A 6,000-nucleotide genomic window follows, 5' to 3' on the forward strand; every position below is an offset into this window, starting at 1 on the left:
CAAACCTTTAAAAAAAACCTTGAAGGGAGGATGAGGGGATGAAATCTCTCAGCTCTGTAGTCATGCCACCTTGTGACTCATCGAGACTTCAGTGTGACAACTGGAGCCATCTGGAAAGGCAGAAATCAACGAGGCAAAGGGAGAAATGGCTGCACTTTCTGGCCTTTGCACAACATCAGTACAAGGTATTGGCTAGAGGCGGGTGTTAATCAATCAATAACAAGTTGGTGAGAACCAGGCAGAGTATAGTTATGGTTTAAAGCACATCAGCTTAACCATGCACCAAAAATCTCAAGAGACCACCACATTTTATTTTGGCATTATCTCCCAACTTGGTTTCGCTGTTTCATTATAAAATGCCACTTCAGGTGCTACATGGATGACGTGTACAGAACATGCAGAGTTGTGTCATTCACACCATCTGTCTGCCCGCCTTTCCAACAAGCTCCTCTCGGTGTTCTCCTGCTGCACATGTAGCTAACATGTTTGGATTAATTTATATAGTGGAGCAGATGGAAGAGGTTGCAGGTGGCCGATAAGATGAGCAAATAAGATGTGTGTGTGTAAAGTAGGCCACTCCTTCTTTACTTTATTACTTTATTATTCTCTATTTTATTACTTTTCAGTGGTAAATATAATATGTATTACTCTGTCATATGTATTTGATATGTAGTTACTTTGCAGAAATATATTTCACTTAAGTTTAACAAAAAAACAGCTATAATAAGTCCTTTATTCAAAGTTTGCAAAAGCATAATTGATCTGAACAAATATATACAATATAGTGGGGATTTATACCCACCAGCTACTTTATTAGATATGGCTTTCTAGTTTTGATGTTGGACTGCCTTTTGTTTTCAGAATTGTCTTTTAAGGCTTAGATTCTGCAAGGTGCTGGAAACGTTCCTCAGAGATTCTCGTCCATATTTACATGACAGCACCACACAGTTGGTGCAGATTTGTTGGTCGCACATCCATGATATATACTTTATCACCTGTTCCTCACTGTGATGTTCAAGAAACCAGATTGGGATGATTTGAGCTTTCTGACATCATGCACTATCCTGTTGAAAGTAGCCACCGGAAAATGTGTACATGATTGTCATGAAGGGATGGACAACAAATAAAATCACAAGCTGCTGAATATCGACAGCAGCTGTCACATCGTTCAGCTGTGGTGGAGAACAATCATAAAGTATTAAATTAAATTAAATATATTTGCCTCAAAATAGATGTAGCGTTTGCAGAGATCATTTTGTATGGTTTTGTCAGTCATTTAAACAAGAAAAAAGAAAGGCACAATGAAATAATAAAAGAATAACAGTAAGGGAGAATACAAGAGAAAAGCTGTTTGTTTGTTTTTTGTTCCAGTAAAGGATCTTTTATACCTCTATCTTTACCACGTCTTGTATTTCTGTGATATTTTACATGATTCCATCATTATAACATCAAGTTTAACCATGATGTTAAAGGTATCATCTGTAACCATGTTCTGTGACTGACAGACCTGCACATTTGTGACCTTGTCTCTGAGTATTGACATGTCCTTGCAGGTGTCAGACATAACTCACAGCTGCTGTCACTGCCAATATCCTAATTTGCTATTAGTTGGAGATTACCACCTTAGTGAGAGACAGAGAGGGGGAGAGTGGTAAGCCCATACTTATCCAGTGACTGACCTGAAAGGCTTTGTCTCTTTCATGTCTTTGCTGTAGCTTACATCCCACTTTTATAATTTTCTGGAGAAATAAGCATTTAAAAAGATGCAGGTGCTTCTGACGCACACAATATAAAATTTGCACAATTTTCTTCCTTGCACTGTAGTTACAGTCCTTGTTTGGCAACAGAAAAAGCCTGTGCTTACATATTGTTAGAAAGACTTGGGACTTTCGCCGGCGTAGTGTAGTCCCAGCCAGCCATTGTGTAAGAAATGGCATCATCAGGCCTAAACACACTTAACTGAACGACAGGTTCCCGCCTGGAAGATCTCTTTATTGGATTGCCTTGATATGAGAGGGTTTCAGCAGACACTCATTTCCCCCACATTTCCACTGTTGTGTCAAATTCAAACACCAGGCAATAAGAACTCTTATAAACTTTCATAAAGACCGATTGCAGCTTGAGCTTATCAAATAGGAATTCTGTTTATCTCCGTGCCCTGCGTGGAGGCTCTGCTTAGAAGTGTTACAGTCAGATGCTTACACTTAACATAGCCACGGTAATATGGGATTAAGCCTTACATGCTCCCTTTAAGCATTAGCAGTTTGGGGACAGACAGCGAGCAGTGGTCGTATTAGTCAGCTTTGTCGAAGACAGGGAGCTCTCTGAGAATGCTGAGTAAATATATCCGGCAATCTGCTAATCACAGAAACAAATCTAAACTGCAGTAAAGGTCGTTCTTCGCGGTCGGATCTGTCCGATGTGCTATTGGTCAGATATGTGTTCACTTTATGCTCCATTATTTCTACATTTACTTGTTTGTGTACAGTACAACATCATGTTCATCCTGAGGTGAGTCACAAGGTTGCCAGCAGCTAACACAGCCATCTCTGCAGAGTGATACAGTCTCTGCATGTGAGACGGGATTACACTGTCACCATGTGACTGTTTTGCCCTTAGACAGACCTCTAACGAAAGACGGGCTAAATCCGTCGAGGACAACAACCTTTGGCCCTGAACTCTTCAAATGTAAACACACAGGTGGAATATCTGCGAATATACACTTCGAACCTGACAAACGCGTCGAGTTATGAAGTGTAACCTGCGAAGAGGAGAGGTTCATGCTAGTTCTGCTTTGTTTGGTTAAAACAAAGAGTTTCCACAGATGTATATGAAGCGCTGATGCAACTCAAAAACCTTTTTTTTCATGCAGATGAAAACAGTAAAACAGAGAATGTGCAACATCCTTTTTTCTCTTATAGTTTGCATTTCCTCTTTTTTTGCTTCTAATATTAAAAAAAAGAACAACCATCAAACCCCAATCTCTTAAATTTAGGTTTCAGGTTTGTGTGCCTTTGTTACTTATTCAGCATCAGATTATTATTGATAAACCAGAATTTTCACATCTATTAATTTATTCAGAGTTAAAGTCACTCATCTGTCTGTGCTGCATACACTGGTGTGAGCCTGGATCCCAACATTTATTTTTAGTTTTCAAGCATTTTCCTCGTGACTGCTAAGAGTGACAACAAGCCCAGGGACATCATTCCACATTATGACTGCTATCAAGAGGAGGAACTGCCTGCAACCAGTCTTTATAGTTTAATTGTTTTTAGGTCTGTTCAGCTCTTGGCTCTGAGACACAAGTATAAAAAGCACATAATGGCTAAATGATTTCTAAGGACCTCCAAGTTTAAGGCAATGCACACTGACAAGTAAAAGCAAATGAGCTATAAACACTAAGTTTTTAAACTAGCATGGTAGCTAAAAGTTGAAAGACATTCAAATCAAATATATAATCATTTATAATAATCCGTATAAATGATCAGCTTTTAGGTTTCAAAACGGAAGACTAAGCAGAAATTTAGCTCCTTTCAGCTCAAAGAGAAACACTGACATTAAAATACAAACATTAAAAGAATAAATCTCACTGATTCACTAGGGTTGCAAGTTTTTTTTCTTATAACTTATTTCAACTTTAAAATATATTTTTTTGTCATTCCATGTCTGGGATGTTTACTCTGTAGGCATGCCTCCCATTCTTAAGTTAGAGAAAGCTCCCCCCTCCTCTGTGTGTGTTTGGCTAATTTAGATTCAGGGTTGGTTTTTGTTACAAACAGTGAGCAGCCAAACTTGTGTGTTTTTCACCCCGGTCCCTTTCCGGTTTCCTTGCTATTCTATCCTCAGGCATCAGAAGTCAGTCTGTCCCACTGACAGAGCTTTTGTTCTCTGCAGAGTGAAACCTTCACTGAAACCCAGAGGCACAGGAAGGCTTTAAAGGACGCTTTGCTTTAGGCCACAAGAGAGTCACGAGATGTTGCTTCCAAGGCAAATAATGAAACATGCAAGGAAATGCATGCACAGGGTAAAAATAGGGAACCGAATAATCTGTTTTTCATCTGATTTGATTTGAGAGCATTTTTATTATTATTATTAAATTGCACAATGAATTTCTTGGGTTCATTCCAGGTTAAAAACTAATCATATTTTGGTAAATGAAACCATGAGTCAACTTTCACTTCCTGTTTTTCAAACCCTTTATATAAACTTCATCTAATCCATGTGCTCCGTTAAAAATGTGTTTTGACACTGATGCCATAGATTCACAGATAACCTTCCAGCATACACACTGTGGTTCTGTTCAGTGGGCACCGTCTCAGAGAGACAGTGCATGTGTCCCTACCGTCAATGCATGACATACAAACACGTGGCCGTGCCATCTGTTTGATGCTCCAGATTAAGACAAAACTACAGTGCAGTGAGCTACATGCCAAAGAATTGACCTAACCTTAGCTGCTTCACTTCAGGGATCAGGCCTGAAATATTTCATCAATCATGTTTCAAAGCCCAGAGAAGTGGAGGTATGCACTGGATAGTGGCTAAATTAGACAAAGGATGTTGAAGATTGAGGCATCAGACAAGAAGAAAAGAGGAAATCTCAGTGAAGATTCATGGATGTAGTGAAGGAGGATGTGCAGAGAGTTAGCGTGACAGATAGGGATGCACCTGTTACGGCCGGGATGGCTGGTGTGTTAGTGGAGCGAATCCAAATGCAGACACGGGAGAGAAAAACTGAAGTTTAACAAAAAGTGAGCCGCTTATTTGGCTGAATAGCAAAAACAGAAAAACAAGGGCAAAACTAAACTAAAACCTAAACTAGGATAGAACTAAACTAACTATGCAAACAATTATGCAAGACAACATGAAAACTGAACATGAACCTGAGCAGTAGTGAGGAAAAACACTATGACCAGCTATAACTTGATGCTGAACAGAGGAAGACGGTGGACTTAAATACACAGAAGGGTAATGAGGGAAGTGGAAAAACCTGGGGAAACACAGCTGACACAAATGAACGGGATGCCACAGGGGAAGCCAAACTAAACACACCTAACATGGAAACAAGACTTTCAAAATAAAACAGGAAACATAATGGAACGCAGACATTACAACATAAGCTTGACAATAGAACATGCAGACATGCACACACAGCAGACTGGGGAGACAGAACACAAGCAGAGACGCATGGGAACAGATAAGGGAGCGAAAGCACAGGCATAACTAAATGCTAAACATAGAGGAGAAGACAGACTTACACAGAAGACAGGAAAAGACTCATAAACATGGAGACATGGATGAAACATATACTAGAATAAATCACTCAGCTAAACCCTAACTAAATAACACAACTTAAGATGAATGCAATCTAACATAAGAAAAACAAAAATACAATATTAACTTAAAATGCTGGGTCACAGACCAGGCCCCTGACCGCAGTAAGGAGATGATTATGGCGACCTCTAAAGGGAGCTGCTGAAAGAAGAAGAAGTTATCGGTCAATAGATGGAGGAAAATGGCTGGCTCAATGGATTGGTCTGTAGTTTGTGGCCGTGACATCTGGGACAACTTCAGACAGCCATCCTAGCAGCGATCTTTGAGACTTTGATGCTAGCTGAAAATACTGATAAAGTGTCAGGTGTAGGGATGGGTATCATTTAGGTTTTATCCAATACCGGTGCCAAATCGGTACTTTTGAAACGGTGCCGGTGCTCAAACGGTGCTCAAACCGGTGCTTAAAGAATGGAGAACACAAAATTGGTCCAAAAACCTCTCATGTTCAGCTGGTTTTTTGTAAAAAGACAACAATGTTAGCCTTTTCTGCAGCTATGGGGCATATATGGTATCACTCTTGGCTGGAAGCAGTGCTTAAACAATGGAAAGAACACAAACTTTGTCCAAAAACCTCTCATGTTTAGCTGCTTCCCTCTTTTTCTTTGGTCATTTTAGCCTTTTTGTCCAGGGTGAAGGGAGTATCTGCCATCAAACAAGAAGACAGCTGCA

This window comes from Aulonocara stuartgranti, assembly GCF_965226115.1.
Source record: "Aulonocara stuartgranti genome assembly, chromosome: 20".
Lineage (NCBI taxonomy): Eukaryota > Metazoa > Chordata > Actinopteri > Cichliformes > Cichlidae > Aulonocara > Aulonocara stuartgranti.